Source organism: Ambystoma mexicanum, chromosome 2p (assembly GCF_040938575.1).
Source record: "Ambystoma mexicanum isolate Mex_15411 chromosome 2p, UKY_AmexF1_1, whole genome shotgun sequence".
Lineage (NCBI taxonomy): Eukaryota > Metazoa > Chordata > Amphibia > Caudata > Ambystomatidae > Ambystoma > Ambystoma mexicanum.
The window spans coordinates 424,352,071-424,373,987 of record NC_090923.1 but is presented as its reverse complement, the minus strand read 5'-3'; the positions used below and the strand labels follow the sequence as shown (position 1 = coordinate 424,373,987).

The 21,917-nt window shown below is 45.1% G+C and overlaps 1 long non-coding RNA gene across 1 annotated transcript in view; it reads left to right on the top strand.

Annotated features, from left to right (window-relative positions):
• LOC138565884 (uncharacterized) overlaps positions 1-21,917 on the top strand; it is a 166,515-nt gene that overhangs the window by 53,610 nt on the left and 90,988 nt on the right. Inside the window, exon 2 of the long non-coding RNA XR_011301678.1 lies at positions 18,722-18,838. This is a non-coding gene — a long non-coding RNA (uncharacterized lncRNA). The remainder of the gene's footprint in view (positions 1-18,721; positions 18,839-21,917) is intronic.

Sequence of the window (21,917 nt, the reverse complement as noted above, 5' to 3'; positions counted from 1 at the left end):
GACAGGTTGGCCTGAAGATAAAAAGGCCTCTATGTTTTATCATGGGTTATCAGATTCTCTTAAAGACACCTTGTACACAGCCCCTATTGTACCCACCATCTTTCTCAAGCTTTTAGATATGGTTCTCCAAATAGACTCACGAAGAGCAGAAAGGAAGGGAGAGAAAAGGTCTTCTACCCCTTTGGCCTTGTTACCTCCAACTCCTATTCCTGTGAAAGGGGCCCCTAGGGGACCCTGACGTCTATGGAAACAAGGCGAGTCACCACACATGATAGATACGCCAGACACAAGGTTGTATTCCCAAAGCTAGGGTTTAAAGCAAAAGTCTCAGTTGGCCAACTCGGTCTCATGCCCCGCGACGTGTATCTCTAGACCTCGAGGGACGCAAGAGAGTGAATTACGTACATCAGTTACATATATACAAAATGCATATCAAACAATCAGCTATGACATGTTTAACACCCCCCTTTATTGGGTTTCTTATAACTTGGTGTGATGATGGACATCTCCGACTACTATGACACCTTCAAACATTTATTCTAGTAACAATTTGTGAGTGCGAAGGCATCTTTCAGTTGTTGAATAGAACACAGCGCTTCTGTTCTTGGAAGCGAGCTACATACAGGGGGAAGAGTTGCATTCCGGACCTTGCTATCTATTAGGTGCTATTCGTGTCCTGGGAGCTGACACGCTCTAGCGGGCTCAGCAAAGGGGGGCCGTAGGATAATTCAAGCCTTTAGCAGTATTATTCTAACATATTCTACCATATAACGAGACTGGCTGGCAGCTGCAAAATGATTAAATGCCCTGCAGCTCCGCTTCAAGGCTACATTCGGGAGGGAGCCGGGCATTCTTCCTGGCGCTGCCTACGTTTGTGTTTCAGCGAACTCTTGTTATCCTCTCGGCCCAGCGGCCTTGTCCTTTTCACATACAGACAACAATGTTTTACAGTCGGGCAGGTAAGCGGAAAGAATACTGCGAAGCAATAGGAACAGAAAGCAATGAGCAATGGTTAGAAAACAAAATGGCGATTGTTGTTACATCAAAATGGCCGTTCATTGGCAAACTCAAAAACCTATATTCTGTCATATCGTGCATGAGACGGTTGGCCCACGGCCACCAAAATACGTTTGCGGTCACAATGTAGAGGTATCCATTTTTCTAGACTGGCAAACCCTCCTTTGGCCGTATGCCAAACGTCTCATCTATTTATTGACACCTCCTCTAGTGATGATGAATCTGAAGTACTTATGCATGAATTTTGCATGCTAACGTAGACATCATTGTCTTCATCAATATATATTGCCATCAACTCTTTTACTGCTCTCATCTCATTTGGGTCTGGGTCAGTTCGACCATGAGGTTGTTTTTTCTTTGTCATCATACGCATACATCCTTCCGTACATCCCTCAGTTACCTCAGTGCAAACTATGGGTAGACAATGTATACAACAACAGCACGTTAGGAATATTCCAAACACCACTACTAATATTGAGATCAACTTCCATCCCCAAGAACGTAGTATTCCCCAAAACCAAGATCCTATTCCCCAGTTCCCTTCTCCAGTAGGGAGTTCAGAGCTTAGGACATGCATTTATTTTATTGCTTCAAAGATCGTGGGGGAATAGTCATCAATATAAGTGATCACCTGAACCGGGCTTTCAGTAGTGGATATATTAATTATTGGTAAAAACATTTCTAATGGGTGTATGGTTTCCACCCACCATAATATTAGGGCTGTCGATATTGGTGCTACCACGCTCATAAAGCACATTTTTATTGTCAGTACCAACATACAATTCTTTTTACCATGTGTTTTTCTTAAGTTTACAGTCTTTATAATTGACTCATTCTCAGCGATGGTGGTGCAGGAGGAGGCTGGAACCGGTCCCGGCATGTTTTTCGTCGTCCTTTTTCTTTCTTATCACAGTTCGTTGTGGATATCTCTCTTCGTCGCGCTTGCTCTGATGTTAATAAGTTCAATGGAATTGTCACAATTCAGTTCTGCCTGTCCTTTTTTTGCCTGGATGTGATTATTCGTTTTTAGGCAAGATCACTTGTCCTTCCTTATACTACTCAGAGGACCTTTGATCAGTTATCTTATCGCCTTAGTATCATGTGCGCCCAGCTTGTCCGCTCTGGTTCAAGACACATGTACTTTTAATCAGTTATCTCACTTGCCATAGTACCATGTGCGCCCATCTTGTCCGTTCTGGTTCAGGACACATGTACTTTTATGATCGCACCGAGGAGCCGCGAGTCTTGAATTGTCCGACTTGCACAATTCTCACGCTTCTCTCCTCTACACCTCTGGTTCCTTCTCCGTCCATGAGCTGAACCAGAGGTTGACATAAACACCAAAAAGACTGTGGATCACTTTGTCTTCCGAGGCCGCAAGTTGTATCGCTTTGCTCCTGGTATCGTATGATCCGTGAACAGTGCCAGTGCACTTCCAGATTCAGGCTCAAAGTCAGCCTGTGGCACTACTGCAGGTGCTGGTGTGCGCCGTGCCAATGATGCAGATCCGTTCTTTGGCGAGCTGGCAAGTGCTGGCAGGCGCCAAAGGGGTACACGATTTGTTTCTGCTGGTATTTGCAAGACAGATTTCGTGTCGGCCAGCAGTGATGTCGATTCTGCTGGGCACTCTTGGGCAATCGTCTCAGGCTTTGTTTCGAGTTTCACTTCTTGTTTTGGCAGATTAGGTGGCTGCTTACTGGCAACAGTTTCTTTCGTTTCTGGGACCGCTGTCTCTTTCCGGTCATCAGTGTCAGGCAAGTCTTTCAGTGCAGTTGGAATCTTCTTGGCATGGGTGGCATGGATCCACGACTTCCTTCCATCCACCCGTATTGCCGTCTGCGTCGCCAAGAGTACTTGATAGGGCCCGCGCCACCTGGCTGCTAATGATGACTTTCTTTCAAAATTCTTTAGCAGCACCCAGTCTCCTAGCTCCAGCGCGTGCCCCGGACCGGTGTATCTCACTGGTAATGCCTCCTGCACCTGCTGATGAATCAAACGCAATTTCTGCATTAAAAGGCCACAATAAGTACTAAGCACAGGATGTTCTATCTCGCTAAGTCGTTTTGGCTGTGGTGCGCACCATACATTTGCCGGTCTCCCCATCACGATTTCGTACGGGGAGAGCCCAGTTTTAGCCTGTACAGACGTACGCATACATAATAGTGCTATTGGTAATGCATCCACCCAACTCAACTTGCTTCCAGCACAAATCTTGCTAATCTTTTATTTAAGAATCCCGTTGTGCCTCTCCACAAGACCAGCAGAACTCGGATGCCTTGAACTATGGAATCTCTTATCAATCTGAAGACCAGCACATATCTGTAATACCACTGCGCCCACAAAATGTGGTCCATTATCAGACCATAGGACACGGGGCAAGCCAATTCTGGAAAAGTACTCCTTCAACATTACTTTTGCCATGCTCATTGCTGTGCAGTCCTTCAAGGGATATGCCTCCACCCACTTACTGAATGCACAGATCACCACCAAGACGTATTTTAAGTTTTGGCACCTCTCCATCTCTATGAAATCAAAATGAATCACCTCAAATGGCATGGAGGGCGGGCCAAAACTGCCTGTTGGAGTCACTGTTCCCTTCCCTACATTGTGTTGCAAACACGTGATACAGTTCTGCACCAACCTCTCGGCATTCTTTTTTATGTTTACATTTTGCCAAACTGTAGAAAGGTGCTGTATTATTTTCTTCGCACAGATGTGCGTAGGGCTGTGGGCCATTGTGACCATTGGAGTCACGTACGAATTTGGCAACATACAGTTTCTCGCTCCCTTGTCCACCCAACAACCCTCCAGATCCAACTCAGCAGATCCCTCTGCCCACCCCTGTATTTCATCGGCCGTAGCTTCGGCCTGCATTTCTTTGACAGTGGCAACTCCATTTTCTATCATACAGGGTATTTCCTCAGTCTGAACCGTCATCATTTTGGTATTCAAATCAGTGGCAGTTTGTTTCGCAATTCTGTCTGCAAACGTGTTTCCCTCTCCTACTTTGCATGTTACTTTTTTATGTGCCTCGCATTTCACTATTGCTAGGCGCTTTGGAAACGTGAGTGTAGACAGCAATCGTACAATCAAAGGGCCATGTTGAATTCTGGCGCCATGTGATGTCAAAAACACTCTCTCAGACCAGAGTCGACCAAAGTAATGAACCACTCCAAAAGCATACTGACTATCAGTATATATATTCACATTCAAGTTTTCAGAAATCTCGCAGGCTCTGGTTAATGCTATTATTTCTGCACCTTGTGCTGAATTATAGGGAATTCTTTTGCTTTCTACAACGCTCTCTAGGGTAGTGATAGCATACGCGGCAGTTGTCGTGCCATCTGGTAGTTTAAAACATGAGCCGTCACAAAATAACTCTCCATCTGGCTCTTTCTGTGGGATATCATTTAAATCAACTCTCTCCTTGGTTTCTTCCTCAATGACCATTAAACAATCTTGGGGGGTTGATTCATCCTTCCCAATTTCTTTTATGGTTGGTGGCATTAATTCCGCAGGATTCAAAGCGCTACACCTCATAATTTGGATATGGGGCGCGAACAAGATAATCTCATATCTTGTCAGTCTAGCAGAGGTGAGGTGTTGCGTCAGTGTCCTATTTAATAGAACGTCTATGGCATGTGGCACCATCAAAATTAAAGTGTGCCCCAATACCATCCCTTCTGTTTGTTTCACTGACGCAGCAGCCGCCGCGACAGATTGCAGACATCGTGGTAGGGCACGCGCTACAGGGTCCAGCGCAGAAGAAAAATAGCTGCACTGCCTATTTCTTCCACCTTGTTCCTGTGTCAAAACCGCCAATGCACATCCGTCACTTTCACACACAAATAGTCTAAAAATGTTCTCATAATTCGGCGCACCCAAAACTGGAGCCGTGCATAATGCAGTTTTCAATCCATCAAATGCTTTCTGACATTCCTCATCCCACTGCAAAGGCATAACCACATCCTTTCTAGTTAAATTCACCAGCGGCTTCACAATTAACGCAAAATTACCAATCCATTGTCTGCAATATGAAGCCATGCCTATTATGGCTCTGACTCCTTTTTGTGTCTTTGGAATAGGCATACAAGAAATACTTTCAATGCGTTCTGGCATTAGTCTTCTCCCTCCTTTTGAAAGTAGGTAGCCCAAATAGGCCACCTCCTTTCGATTATATTGAAATTTCTTCAAACTAGCTTTATGGCCATGTGCCGCTAGGTGTGACAGTAGTAATACAGTGCTTTCTTTACAAATCTCCTCTGTGTCTGCAGCTAGCAATAGATCGTCTATGTATTGCAAGAGTACACAACCCACGGGTAATTCCAGCATGTCTAGCTGCTCCTTTAATGCTCTACTCTAAATACTTGGGCTTTCCGTGTAACCTTGCGGAATCCGCGTGAATGTAAATGATTGTCCTCCTAATGTGAACGCAAACAAATATCTGCTGTCCTTGTCCACTGGAATACTGAAGAATGCGTGTTTCAAATCTACTACACTAAAATATTCTACTGAAACAGGTATCATTGTCAATATTGTAGTGACGTCTGGCACTAGGGGAAATTGTGGATCTACTACCTTATTCAATGCGCGTAAATCAATTATGAAACGGTATGGTACCTCATTACCTCTTTTTTCATAAACCAGAAGAATCGGGCTGTTGCATGTACTGCCTGTAATTTCCTCGATTACCCCTAATTTCACCAAATCTGTAACAATACTTTTCAATCCTTTCTCACCTTCAGCCGAAATTTTGTATTGGGTTATTCGCGGTAGGGTAACACCTTCTTTCAAAATGATCTTTACTGGCTCTATCTTTAAACGTCCTACATCATTGTCATGCATTGCCCATATACTGGTTGGTACTTTACTTAGTTCCCCTGGTAACACTTCAGACATGAATTCTGACACAGGGGCATCGTGTGGCCAAATCGTTAGGAACACTCTGTCTGCCGTGCAATGTATAACGGAACCTGGTTTTTTCAACAAGTTTAATCCCAACAAATTCTCCCCACAATTTTCTGTTAAAAGGAAAGGACAGTGTTCAGTGAATGGTCCTATAGTAACTGGGACTGGTTTGGACACTGGGTTTATGACTGGTGTACCTGCAAACCCTACGGAAATATTCTTTTGCCCTGACAGTGGTATATCCGGAACAAAGTGATGGTCTATTGAACACTTCTGTGCTCCTGTATCTACAAGAAAGCGGTGCTCCTCATTCCCGACTCTCATTTCTACGTAGGGTCCTCTCTGATTCACGGGAATAGACACTGGTTCCGACCCCTGTCCTGGGCTGTCCTATTGGGGAAATAACATATTGTCCGATGTGTAATCATTGCTGTTACTGTAATACGTGTTTGGCTGTGTATAAAAACATTCCCACTCTTCCCTCTATTTCCCCCACTCTGGTTTCCATATTGTTGATTTTGCTGTCCCTGATTCTGATTTGGGGCATTTTAGTTTTGGCCTTGGTTTTGATTGCCTCCATTATTGTGATGCTGCTGCATACTATTCCTATTTGGTCCATTCACTCCTGGGTGTCCTCTATGCTGTCTCCTCTGACCAGACCCATTTCTATTCTGTAGATGCGGACATTGCGCTCGCCAATGTCCTTCCTCCTTACAATACGCACACTGATTCGGTCCCACTGTTCCCCCATGCATATTCGAATTACTCCTTCCTTGTGCGTTCCCTCGCCCTATATTATGTCCTGTTACTTGCTGCAATAGTACCTGTGTTCTTATTAGACATTCTTTCAAGTCTGCCCCCACCTGTTTTAGCAACGATAATTCGTTCACCATCTCCTTCTGCCCCGGCAATGGTAACTGCTGCCGTTTATTATGCGACCCCTTTTCCCCCTTCCCAGGTCTCCCGATATCCCTACTCCTGTACGCCGGTGTAGAAAACATTTTGATAGGTGTAGTAAACATTTTGACTTTATCATTATCTAATTCATCTCTAAGTTCAAAAAGTCTATATACATCTTCTCTCACTTCTTCATCCCTCTCGCTACAGCGTGCTAATGCTTTCAAATCTAACAATCGCTGCGGTGGTAATTTCCCAATTAACTGTTTCCATTTTGCCACCAAATATTCACCCATGCATTCCAGCACTACCTGTCTTTTGTTGCTTCTACGGAAGTCATATATCGAAGCCACTGCTGCCGTCCCATCATTCCCGGCTATATACATCTCTGCCTGTTGCTGCAATTCCATCTTCCTTTCTTTGCAGATTGCGCTGCGAGTTACCCTCGTGCATACCCGTTGGTCAGTCCCGCCTCTTGCCCCCATGGTTTCAACTTCAACCCCTGGAGGAACGGATGGTACCGAGACTGTGTCTGAGGCGGGAGGTGCGGATGGGACAATGGGAACAGGGAGTGTCTGTTGTGGGTCTGGTTGGCGAATAGGAAGTGTTACGTGCGCGGTCTGTGGCTGTGGGAGGGCTTGAGCTACCGGTGGGGGAGCTTGAGCTACGGGCGGGGTTTGGGCGATAGCTACTGACATGTCTGGCCTCACTTCTAATCTTGGGCCTTGTTTTGTATGGGTTAATATATTTTCTATTAATTCATCCGCTATATGTAATTCCCGTTGCGGATATATCTTTTCTATATTCAACTGGTCTCGCCTACCTGCCCTTCTCAGACTCTCAATCCACTCCTCCTCTTTTTTCCCGTCCGCTACTTCACCTTTCAATTTATGCCTGCGCGCATGCTTCGCTCTGCTTTTAAATCGGAGCATTGCTTCCTTTCTCCAATCTTTAATAGTCTTAAATGCTGCATGACGCGCTTTCTTTCTTATCAACACCCTTTCCAGGTTGTCTATCCTCGCTATCTCAAAACTACCATTAATCCGCCACTGATGGTCTTGTTGCTTTCTGGTTTGAATATTATCGCACCCACTCAATACTTCACATACATCTCATACGCCGGCGTTCCCCCAGGTGGTACAATTTGGCCATTTTCCAAAGATTGTCTACCACAGCGGAAAAATCCCGCTAAGGTGGACAATACCCCAGGCATGTTTCAACCTTCCCGTTGGTTAATTAACCTTACCTAGGGCGTTTAATTTTGCAAAGTCAACTCTCAACCAATATCAGGATTACTTTGAATCGGGGAATGACTCACCTGATAAATCAAGTCGTCTCTATACTGGCGCACCAAAGGACGTCGTGTCTGCGTTTCTTGGCTTCCGCCTCATTTCGGGACCCTCGCCTCCTTGTTCTCTAGCCAGGCACATTGATCGGGGATCAGATGTGTGCAGATCTGCAAAGGAGTCTCTCATCACTTTTACAGGGCGCCCCGAACACCTCTTGATCCCGGCTCGATCGCCCCGTCCTCACCGTTCACCACCTTACTCAATTACAACGTTATGCGATGGAACAAGTGGGGGAGGGTCCCTATTCGGGCGCCATCTTGAAAGGGGCCCCTAGGGGACCCTGACGTCTATGGAAACAAGGCAAGTCACCACACACGATAGATACGCCAGACACAAGGTTGTATTCCCAAAGCTAGGGTTTATTGCAAAGCAAAAGTCTCAGTTGGCCAACTCGGTCTCACGCCCCGCAACGTGTATCTCTAGACCTCGAGGGACGCAAGAGAGTGAATTACGTACATCAGTTACATATATACAAAATGCATATCAAACAATCAGCTATGACATGTTTAACACCCCCCTTTATTGGTTTTCTTTGAACTTGGTGTGATGATGGACATCTCCGACTACTATGACACCTTCAAACATCTATTCTAGTAACAATTTGCAATTTGTGAGTGCAAAGGCATCTTTCAGTTGTTGAATAGAACACAGCGCTTCTGTTCTTGGAAGCGAGCTACATACGAGGGGAAGAGTTGCATTCCGGACCTTGCTATCTATTAGGTGCTATTCGTGTCCTGGGAGCCGACACGCTCTAGCGGGCTCAGCAAAGGGGGGGGCCATAAGAAAAGCATAATTCAAGCCTTTAGCGGTATTATTCTAACATATTATACCATATAACGAGACTGGCTGGCAGCTGTGAAATGATTAAATGCCCTGCAGCTCCGCTTCAAGGCTACAATAGGGAGGGAGCCGGGCATTCTTCCTGGCGCTGCCTACGTTTGTGTTTCAGCGAACTCTTGTTATCCTCTCGGCCCAGCGGCCTTGTCCTTTTCACATACTGACAACAATGTTTTACTGTCGGGCAGTGTAAGCAGAAAATATACTGCCAAGCAATAGGAACAGAAAGCAATGAACAATGGTTAGAAAACAAAATGGCGATTCTTGTTATATCAAAATGGCCGTCCATTGGCAAACTCGAAAACCTATATTCTGTCATATCGTGCATGAGACGGTTGGCCCATGGCCACCAAAATACGTTTGCGGTCACAAAGTAGAGGTATCCATTTTTCTAGACTGACACCTGGAGGCCCGGAACCCATGCAAATTGGTGCCGTCCATGGTGCATTGACTACCGAGGAAAGGGAACTACGAATAAGAAACAATCTATGTTTTTACTGTGGGTCATCAGAACATCTATTAAAGGCTTGTACTAAGAAACCTAAGTGTCATGGAAATGCCAAAGCTCGGCAGTAGAAGGAGTCAATCTGCCGAGCTCAGCGTTTCTTGACTCCTTGACTACAATAACTTTTACCATCCCTACACGATGTTCCTACTCCCCAGATCATGAGTGGTTCATTGATGCTGTACTGGATTCAGGAGCAACGGGAAACTATATTGACAATGCTTTTTCCAGGAAATTAGGCATCCCAGTAGTTCAGAAGTCTCAACCAGAGCTGGTCAATGCTGTACATAGTTCAACCTTGCTTTCCGGTCTAGTCACGGGACAGACAGTTGACTTATCATTAACCACTAATCAAGGCCATGTTGAAACCATCAGCTCTGACCTTATAGCAGCTCCACAATATTGTTTGATCCTGGGGTTGCCTTGGTTAAAACGCCATAATCCAGTGGTGGATTGGAATACCGGGGAACTGGAATTTGTGTCATCCCATTGTGAGGCTTCATGTTTCTCCTCGACTTCAGAACCTAGTAATCCTTGTCGACCCTTGTTACATGGTACCTCTTCCATTGGAGCCATTGTCACCAACACCTTACCGAAGGAATATGTATCCTTTGGTGATGTGTTTGATGCTAAAGGAGCAGAATCCCTTCCACCTCACAGACCATATAATTGTCCTATAGATTTGGTACCTGGGGCAAAAATACCCGCCAGTCGTATCTATTCTCTTACGCAGAAGGAGGACATGATTCTTAAAGAATATATCGATAAATCTTTAGAGTCTGGGTTCATCCGTCATTCGCGTTCACCGGCAGCATCTCCTATGTTCTTTGTACCCAAAAAGGAAGGGGATCTAAGACCTTGTATAGACTATCGAGCCTTAAATGCCATTACCATCCGAAATCAATACCCGATTCCTCTGATATCTGTTCTTCTTGATCAAATTGGGTCTTCCAAAATCTTTACCAAGTTGGATTTACATGGGGTTTACAACTTGGTGAGAATTCAGGATGGGACGAGTGGAATTCTCGTCCCATCCTGAAGCGGCATTTAAGACCAAGTATGGCCTTTTGGAATATTGTGTAATGCCCTTCGGGTTGTGCAACACTCTGGCCACTTTCCAGCATTTTGTTAATGACATTTTTAGGGATATGACGGATCATTTCCTCATCATTTATCTAGATGACATTCTGATCTACTCCGAATCCTTTGAAAATCATGTACAACATGTCCGTCTAGTTCTACAACGGTCAAGGGAACATTCGTTGTATGCCAAAATGGAAAAATGTATTTTTCATGTGTCTTCCATTGAGTTTCTGGGGTATGAAATAACAGACCGGAGTATACAGATGAGTTCAGCAAAGGTTAGGGCGGTTCTTAACTGGCCGGCTCCAAAAGACCTGAAATCATTACAGCTATTCTTGGGTTTCGCCAATTTCTACAGGCGTTTTGTGCATTCCTTTTCTGGGATAGTAGCTTCTTTGACAGCTTTGACCAGTAGTAAGAAGTCTTTTGTATCGGATTTAGTGGCCAACCACGCTTTCGAATCACTCAAGTTAGCGTTTACTACTGCCCCGGTGCTTCAACACCCAAACCCAATTCTACCTTTTGTGGTTGAGGCAGATGCTTCAGATACTGCATTAGGAGCTGTGTTATCCCAAGCTTGTCGTGATTCAAATGCTTTACATCCTTTAGCTTATCACTCCAGAAAGCTTAATATTCTTGAGCGGAATTATACTATTACCGAAAGGGAAATTTGAGCTGTCAGAGATGTATTCATGGCCTGGAGGCACCATTTGATTGGTACAAACAACCCTGTTTAGCTGTACACAGATCACCACAATCTGGTATCCCTTCATTCAGTGAAATGCACTACAGCCAGACTAGCTCTTTGGCATGAGTTCTTTTCCGCTTTCCACTTTACGATCACATATCGGCCTGGCTCCTGTAATTCTAAGGCAGACACTCTTTCACGTATTCCTGGTAATGATATGTCAAAGCCTACTCCTACTTCTATTTTGCTTCCTCACCAAGTGGTTTGTGGCTGTACGGTAGACTCTTCTTTAAGATCACTTCTGGTTGCCTGGGTGGAGCAAAATCCACAGACCATCAAAGATGAGGGTATCAGGGTCGTGCACTCATTACCCTATGTTCACGAGAAAATCCTTCTTCCCAACGATGCACTCGTTCTTTGGCATTACAGTGGTCTCATGATTCCAAGTTTTCTGCACACCCGGGTACCAGAAAGACTTTGGAACTGCTAAATGGATGGAGTTGGTGGCCAACAATGAAGGCGGATACTAGTCAGTATATCAAAACTTGTACTGTCTATGCTCAAGGTAAATCTTCACACACCAAACCCATGGGGCTCTTGCAACCACTACCTGTTCCTAGATTACCATGGAATATGATATCCATGGACTTTATTGTGGATTTGCCACCGATTACAGGTTACAACACCATTTGGGTTATTGTCGATTATTTAACTAAATCCGCTTTGTTCGTTCCTTGTTGTGGGTTACCATCTGCTCCAATGCTGGCTGACTTATTTGTTTCCCATGTGTTCAGGCGACTCGTTCTCCCTAGCATCATCATTACGGATCGGGGTTCGCAGTTCACCTCTCGATTTTGGAGAGCGATTACCACCTTGTTAGGCATTGTAGGCAGGTATTCCAGCACCTATCACCCCCAGACTGATGGGCAAACGGAGAGAATCAATGCTACCCTTCAACAATACCTTTGTTGTCGCCTGCTCCACCATCAAGGTTCCTGGTTGTCTTTATTGGCCATGGCCGAATTTGCTTATAATAATTCCCTGCATACGGCTACTGGTACCACACCATTCTTTGCCCTCTATGGACACCATCCCTGCACTCTGCCTTTGCCTCTTTTGTCCGGTTCTAGTAACCCGGCAGCTAATTCTTGTGTTCAGCCTCTTACAGCTTTGCATTCGCAACATCTTTTGGAGGCTCAGCATCGTGCCAAGAGGCATGCTGATGCCCACTGCTTGGAATCTCCAGCATACTCTAAAGGTATGCAGGTGTGGTTGTCCACAAAAAATCTGCGCTTACCTGGTCGGAGTTCTTTGTTACCTCGTTTCTCTGGTCCTTTTTTGCTTTGGAAGTGATTCATCCGGGTGCTGTTCATTTGCAACTTCCAGCTACATGGAAAATTCACTCTGTTTTTCATGTTTCTCTTCTGAAGCCTGTCCATGGGGGTTCTCGATTAATCATTCCCAAGCGTCCATTGCCTGTGATAGGGTTGGATGAGTATGAGGTGCAGCAAATTCTGGACACCAAGGTCTGTCATGGGGTGCATCTATTTCTGGTGGATTGGAAGGGCTATGGTCCTGAGGATCGGACTTGGGAGCCTCTGGATCATATTCACGTCCTGAGTTGTTTGCAGGATTTTTGGTCCTCCTGTCGGGGGAGGTTTTCTTTGAGGTGGGGTACTGTCAGGAATCGAGGTGGGTTGGCTCCATCTCCGTCCTGTCAAACACAACATGTGCTTTCTAAAGTGTGAGATTCACACATTCAATCGCACGTACCATCTCGTAGAAATCCTCCTAAGGAAGTATTAACACCTTGCAGAACCAGGTTCATAGGAAAGTATACTTCCTTCTCTTCGCGGTGGCGGTTGCCATGGAAATTGGGTCGGAGACGCTGAATCATAAAATGCCAGACGCACGTTATGGTCATGTGACCTTAACTTCATAAACTCCTGTTTGCCCTGCGCTCATTGCTTCTGATTATTTTCCAAAGTGCACTATGTTCTTGTTTTCAAGTTGCCTGTATCCCTGTTCTTGACCTTTTGAGAGATTATTGAGAGACTATTATATTCTGTATTCTCCCCGTGTCACCCTTTCCCATCCCTGACTCTCTGCACCTTGTTTTCCACTGTGTCTTGTATCCCGATCCTCTGTTATCCATATCGATTTACACCTGATTACCTGTTGCCGATCCGGACTTCATTTTGGATTGCTTTCATCTCATGAACTAGTTACTGTTTCCTCCACGCACGTTGCCAACCCGGAATCCATTGGACTGCTGAATCTTCACTGGACCCACTCAACTGCAAGTGCTCCCCCGTGTAGACTGTTGGTACCATCCTCCTCGCCTTATCCCGGTACGGACTAGAGACCTCCGTTGTACCATTGTTGGGGAAAGGGAGGAGCGTCCTCGTTTCGTCGGGTGCTTCTGTTGGACTTTCTCACCCCTAGGCGTTTGCGTGCCATCGGGAATAGCCCCGTACCCCTCAGTACCTTACAGTCCTACCTGGAGCACTTGTCCTGTCTGTGATTTCCACTTGATCATCCCATGGTAAGAAGTGTCTGTCTATTTCCTCTTTGATTTCCATATTTCAACCTGGTTGTTCGTGAGTATTAAGGATTCTTTGTATTGTTTTTCTATTTGTAAACAGATATCCCAGGGCTTCCATTAATGTGATGTGGTTTTCAAGCTTTGTTACCTTGGGGTTTTGAGCATCTACATTAAGGTAGTAAGCTTATTTGTCTTCCGTATTTTGCCAAGGAAAGAAAAAGGGTTATTGCTAATTACTCTTTTCCTTTCCAGTTTAGGAAGTCGCCTGCCATGCGTTTGGGTCCATTCTTCCAAACAATTGACCCCTGGTGCTGGTTTCTTTGTATCCAGACACAGGGTTACATTGTAGGGTAGAATTCTTCTTCTACACTACGAGGGCAATCTTGACCAAGCAATCCTGACAGAGGGTGTCTGAAGGACCTCAATGAGCACACAGAGCAAGGACACTTAAAAATTACTCCAGACAGGTGTTATATTAAAAATATAGACACATTTATTACAAGGCTTTGTAACATAGACCATAGCAAAGAATCACAGTAACTCTAAGAAAAACAATACATCACACTCAATACAATATTTATACAAGATCAGGGGGGTTTAAAGGGATGAATGCACAAAATATGTTGACAACCTAGAGAGGAAGGAAACAGGCAGTGCAGTTAATCTTTAGGCCCAATTCAACATCAGTTATTCACCTAACTAAGAGGCAGTCCAAGCCCTAAGAAGAGGGGAGTCTTGTGTTCAAAAGTACATGTATGCAAACACACACGGTTGTTCCAATGGGCAAAACGGGGTCTCTTCAGGGGTCTATAGCAGCTCAGGAAGGTGGATGAGGCAATGAAGAATATGTTCCCACTATTCAAGAAGGACCTCAACTTGAAGACAGAGGCAGTTCAAGAGTTTGGGATGGAGTCGCTATTTCACAATAGCAATACATTTGTGTGTAGAAATAAGCTCTTGCGCTAGGGGCCACAGGTTGGGGTATTGATTACTTACCGGTCCCTGATGCAAGGAGACCCAAACTTCAGCAGGTTAGTCCAATTCGGTTGCAGGTTCGAATGCAGCAGAAAGGACGTCTCTGCACCTTTTAGTTCCTGAGATCCAGCGAGGATTCCCAAATGGGACAGTGGTGATTTCTTAGCTCCAGGTGGATGAATCGCCTCAGTTTCGCTGCAGCAGGCTTCAGGGGCAAGAGTGTCACAAATGCGGTGGACTTGCAAAGGATGTTGCCGCAGCAGGGCAACACAGTAAGCGTGTTTACTCCGGTCCGGGCACACTCGTCTCACTTCAGACTTGGGAATGCCAAGTGTACGAAATTCGGTGTGAGGGTGCCGTGGACACACAGCTAGCATTTTACCAAGTTTCAAGGGCCTCCTCAAAACAATGGCGGAGACAGAGCAAAGGTCCTGCGTAAACTATTCAGCCCACTGGTCAGGTTTTGGTGAAGGTGCCAAGAATAGTTGGTCCCACTATTCCAATGGGTCGAAGCGTCTTCGCAGACCTTTTAGGACGACCAGATGCAGAGGGGTCCCATGGGACGACAGCGGGCTCAGGACGCCAAACCTTCCAGCGGGCCACCAGCGGTTCCTCGACTCGGCTTCGTAGTTGCAGGATACTTTCATCCTATCCTTTGTTCAGTGAGAACTCAGGCGATCGACATGGTAGTGGTGTTTCCAGCCTCCTCTTATTCAAAGTTCCCTTCACGCCAAAATGGAGAGGACCCAATGGGAGATCTGCTCACAAACACACACTCCATATGTGGACCAATCACAGACTACGGTGGTCTCAGGTATTCAGGACACTCCAGACTTTCTGGCACCCGGGATGTGTATTGGTACCAGACATCCAAGCCCACATCCTGGAGGCACACACACAAGGCATGCAGAAGCCCGCAAAAGCATTGAGATTTGCCGAAAAGTACATCACCAAATAAGGACTGGCCCGGGTCGACTCGACCTGGGGAAGGTGAAGGGGCAAGATGGCCAAAGGACAGGACAAAGAACCTCGTGGCATGGCCATTTTGGAGCCAGGCCACCTATTCGTGCCAAACGTGGTTAATGCGGTTAACATGGCAGGAAAGGGTTAAAAATAATGCGAAATGATAGCTGCCAGCAGTCCTGTCCATGACACATCTGCACAGTTCATAAAAAGTCCAGCGAGAGTATCTAGGGCCTTTGGAAATTACTGTAGACCCAAGTGTGCTGTATGGTCAGTTTATGAAGTGGGTCCCATAGAGGTAGGGCCTCAGCTTCCTTAGGGCCCACACAACAGAGAAACATTCTTTCTCTACTGTAGACCATCTGAGCTCTCTGTCCTTAAGCTAATTAATAACAAGGGGGGTCATGGGAGTCCCTATGCCAGACAATAGTCCTGGTTACGAGAGACTTACCCAGAGTCTTTAGCTCACTATCTTTCACAGAGAAGAAATATCCCAAACTTATCAGTCTTTGTCCTGCCCAGGGGCAGTCCAGCAGCGAAATGCTAGGCAATTCTTCTCTGAACAAGAGTACCAACAGAAACCCCAGACATGTGTTTCGGTCTGGTTGGACCTCATCAGTAGAGTGGATCTGTGCTTCTCTAAGGATAGTGAGTAAGGGGTCCACGTCTGGATTCCCCTAGTAACTTAGGGTGAGACCCAAAGTTACTTAAATATGCTAATTAACAAGGGGGGTCCTGGGAGTCCCTCTGCCAGACAGTAGTCCTGGTTATGAGAGACTTACCCAGAGTCTTTAGCTCACTATCTTTCACAGAGAAGAAATATCCCAAACATATCAGTCTTTGTCCTGCCCAGGGGCAGTCCAGCACCGAAATGCTAGGCAATTCTCCTCTGAACAAGAGTACCAACAGAAACCCCAGACACATGCTAGGCAATTCTGGCAGAGGGAATCCCAGGGCAGGACAAAGACTGATATGTTTGGGATATTTCTTCTCTTGTCGTTGAAGGGTAGATAGCTCCGGACTGCAGAAGGGCTTCACCGGGACTCAGGAGTTGCAGCAGCCGTCTTCTTCTCCACTTCTCTTCAGTTCCTTGCAGTTCCAGTGGCGACTCTGACTTCCAGCCCAAGAGTCCTGCCTTTTATGCGAAAACCCCCTATTCACACAGCCTGGCTGTTAATCACTCAGCAGGGGGGTTGTCCGGCCCGGACAACCACCTCAGCCAATCAATACAAAGTGCGACTTGGGTCTCCAAGGAGGCCCTCTGCAGTCTCCAATGATGAGCCGAGAAACCTCCAAAAGAGAAACAGATGTTTTTGCAAACAAGAAAGAAAGGCACATTTCCATGCTTGGGATGCTGCCATTGCAACAATGTAATTAAAGGTGAAAGTGTAACACATCCCCAATCTGGCAAGAAATATAAACTAAGAGACTACACCACCTGCATGTCAACAGGGACTATTTATGCAATCAAATGCCCAAGCGGGAAAATATATGTGGGTCAGACTACAAGAACAGTGAAAGAGAGAATAACTGAACACAAATCCAACATCAGATGTAAGAACATAAAGTCCCCACTGGCAAGACACTTCACAGAACACCAACATACAGTAGCCCAAATCAAATCCCTGAGGTGCTTTATCTGACCCTTTAACAATTGACAGACTTGTATTCCTTATTTTTTTCAATTTGCATGTATATTTCTTTCTTTTGTGTCACCTCCATGTAAAAATATTTTTTTGGGGGGTAAACCCATATGATAATACCCCATGCACAACTTTCTGCTCCTTTGTGGGAAGATTAAACTGTTAGAAATGTAAAATGCCCTACAAGAAATATAATGGAAGTAATATACTGCCCTTCACAGCGGAACAATTGTTAAGTAATAAGCAGTCTGGGGTGTGTTGACCGGCCCACTGTTCACAATTTCGTGTCTATGAGCAATTTACAGATTTAATGTACGCACTTCTGTGAACATATAAGACTGATGTAATTAGGACTGATGTCATTTTGTTAGAAAAATCTCTACTGTGGCCTTAGTGCATTGCTCATATACGTTCAACAAGGTAGTCATCTACCATTTCCCTGAGCCCCTTCTCTAATCATAGCCATTCATAATAACATACACGGGCACATTTCTTATTGCTGTTTATTCCCTCCACGTCATTTTTAGATAAATATTTGATGCAGGTACATGTAAGCTTACTTATTAACATGGTAGATGCAAGCTCACTTATGAGCATTTCAGACTTTCCAAGATGGCGCCCATATGCACACCAGTTAGTCAGCCCCTTACACGGAGGGTTCTTCAATAGTCCGCTCTCTTTGCTGTTTCACAAGCATACAGACAGAGAGGGTCTGCCGACAACTGTGAGCATTGCCAGGGTTACGAGTAAACCCACCGCAGAGCAGACAAGGTCTGCATCCCTCTGTTTGGAACACGTGCGGCCTCGGGCAGCATTTCAAAGAAGTTTCTTCTCTCTGCACGCGAACGTGGATGTATGAATTCACATTGCAGAGGTAAACAGGAGCGAGGGAAAACACAGTTCAATTTAATGCGAGCACAGTTCAAGTAGGTCCCTTTAGCTATATAGCTCACCCCATGGTTTCTTTCACGTTTACTCCCTTTACAGAATATCACAGTTTATTCTGTGTCACCATTGAGTGGCACACCAGGACAGCCGAGCAAGACGAGTCACAATCCTTTTATTCCTTTCAACTTTAGAGGTAAGCCACTTGACTTGGTATGGCGATTTCCTCTCACCTAGAAGTAAACTATTGTTTTGCACCGTGTCAATCTTGTCATCTGCTAATATTCAGTGACAGCTGATGTTAAAATGTTAAAATGTATAATCAGCTTATATTTAACACGCATCTTTGAGATTGGTCATTATGTACTACAACTCAGAGATATAGACCATATGGGTCACTGCTACATTTCCCAATTTTCTCTTTAGGCGCTCCATACTCAGGAGAGGAGCAGTCTCCCTTACCGGTGGGTGAATGAAGAGTTGGAACACACTATTCCACCATTTTCAGGGGAAGACATATACTTCACCCATTACATATTTAAGGTAAGCCGACTCTAAATATTACGATGGAGTGCTACATTATTCTAAAACATTTTGGAATAGGCATTGATAGCCCTTGGGGCATGTAATGAGCATACTGGTGCACACTGGCTACAGTACAGGACTCCTAACGTAAGAGAGTGCTGATTAACATGTTAGAATGTCTATGTAATTGTGCTCAGAATGATACATTAATACATTTTTGTCTAAATTTTCGATGCTGTGTAGAAGGTCATCGCACCTTGGTAGGGGCATTATGTTTATGTGAAGTTCACAGGTTTGAAGTTCATAGGATTGAAACAGTTTTCATGTATTTATGTTTTTCAGTTTAACCCACTTCGCTCAAGAAGAAGGGATGTTTATCCCGAAACGCGTCAGCCACCATTGATCTGTACACATGGACTATCATTTCTTATCATTATATCTTGTTGACAGCTAACTTGTTTTTTTCAGTTGAATCTTTAATGGTTAACTAATTGTGACTAGGAATTAAAACCTCTTTATTTTTTTTTACAAAACAAATTAATGTTCATTCTCATTATTCATATAATCTATATATTATGGAATAATAATAACTAGCTTACTTGACTTTGATGAACCATCAGTTGATGGACTTAGAATAGTGTGCAGGGGACGGGAGGGCTCCTACCTTTGGATCCTCATTTCTTTTCCTACGTATTTGTTGCAGTGATCCTGTGCCAGGGTCACATTTCCTCCCCCGCACCTGAAAAGAATACCTAAATTACCATACATAACTGAGAAAGTTGACTCTATATTTGAAATATTAGGTAGTGCGCCTACTAATTCTCTTTCTTTTACAGGGGGTGACTACACCCCTCCCTCAAATTCAGCCCACCTAGACAACCAGGCGCCAAAGGAGGGCTTCTTCGTAGAAGCCCACCAAAAGACGGTGAACAAAGAAGGCAAACCTGGTTTGCCACGCAAAGTAAAACACAAGAAGGACTTCAACAAAAAGAAATGGGGACTAAACCGGACCGGAACCGATATAAAAAGTATTTGGGCAAGCGGGTTTATGTTCAAGGCTAATACAATAGCCTGGAACAGTATAACATTTATATAGTATAATCGCGGTAGAAAAGCTAGGGTAGATACCACTGCCACCAGCCAAGCCTAAATGTTAAAAGAGCAAAACAAAACGCAGAGAGGCACAGACAAAAAGGGGTAGGAATTAACCCTTTCCAATACTCCATGAAATATGGGGTGTACTGGGTCTGTAGTTTAAAGTGACTACATAAAGTTAATGGCAACTTTACAGGTTTCTGGGGGACAGTAGTCAGCCCCAGAAAAATGGAGTCAGTGGGTAGTCTCAAAGACAACCCTGTGTCACTGCACTGAAGGTGCTGTATAACACACACAAAAACTGGGGCTCATGGAGTGGTGTGGCTCCAGAGCCCAAGATCACACAGAAAGCAGATATACACAAGGCAAAACACATGTAAGAGTGGGAAAAAGGCTTACACTTTTACCAGGTGGAAAAAAATAAACCCCTGAAATCCAGCAAAGCTGCTGAGGGACTCACTAGTTGAGGGAAATTAGCCATAAATGAGAATTCTCCCTAACACAGAAGATCCCATTTTCTTCTTTGAGGTTCTTCCAGAGCCCCAATCATGCTCTTCAAGGTCCTGTTAAACTATTCAACTAGGCCATTGGTCTGTGGGTGATATGCAGAGGAAAACCTATAGGTGACCCCACATTCCTTCCACATGGCCTGCATATACTTGGATATAAAGTTGCTGCCTCTGTCAGACACAACTTCTTTAGGGAAGCCAACCCTAGTAAATATGCCAAGCAAAGCTTTTGCAACTGACTTGGCAGTTACAGTTTTCAATGGGATGGCCTCAGGCTACCTGGTAGCATGGTCGACCAGCACGAGGATAAACGTGTTGCCTTTGGATGGGGTTCAAGGGGACCAACAATGTCGATCCCTACCTACTCAAATGGTACCCCACAACTGGGAGTGGTACCAATGGGGCTTGGATTGTTGAGCCACTCTTACCAGATAACTGGCAGGAGGCACAACTCATGCAGTGACTTTCTACTTGCACCCACATCTTGGGCCAGTAGAAGTGCATGGATAACCTTTGCTTTGTTCTCTTGATTCCAAGGTGACCAGCAAGGGCACTTCATGTGCCAGCTGCAGGAGGAAGGGTCTTACAGCAAGGGGAACCACCAACCATCTATGGTCTCCTTCTGTAGACTCTGTAGGCTCACTATACAGGAGCCCACCTTCCCAATAAATCCTGTGCTTCCCAGGAAGTTCACCCTCAAGCTAGGATCAGGCCTGTCTCCTTAGGCCTTCCAGAGATCGGCTCTCGCATAGACCCTTACTTAATTCTTCCCTATCAGGCCCACCTTCTACTAACAAGTCATTTAGTTCAGGATGGTCATGTGGGTCAATTATTTCAGGTATCACCACCTCCTCGTCAGGTCCTGGTGACTGACCAACTACCTCCACCTCAGTGGTAGGTGAGTTAGGGGGAATGTTTTTTCCCCTCTTTTGGATTTTCTTACTCCTTTAGCCTTGGGTTTCCCCTTTGGCTGGGACATGACATTGGTCTTGGCCAGTTCTGCCCTTGTTTGAGACCTTGTGCAGGGTCTTTCACCTGTATCTCCCACAAGCCCTAAAGCTCTGAGATCATTACCCAACAAGACCTTTCCTGGGACAATCCTCTGTATGCTCACTGGAATTCGGACTGCTGTACTATTGATAGTAAGTGTACCAGGTATTACTGGGAACATGAGCGGTGGGCCATCAGCCAACTTAGTGGGGGCCAGAGGAGCTCTGGCAACTTCCTCAGGGTCTACCAAGGTAGAATCCACTACAGTTCGACTGCACCCACTATCCCTAAGAGATGGAGTGTCTACTCCATTGATCACTGTCTTTAAAGTAGTGCTTGGTATTATCTGGAATCCTAGCATAAGCCTCTGAGACATTAGGCTCACAGGAACTCAGGGAAACTAAAACTACCTCAGCTTCTATCCCACTGGGGAAGGAGTCTGAGGCGAAGGATGCCCCTGTAATCTCTTCTTCCTCATAGGAGGAGAAGGCCAGATTAGCAGA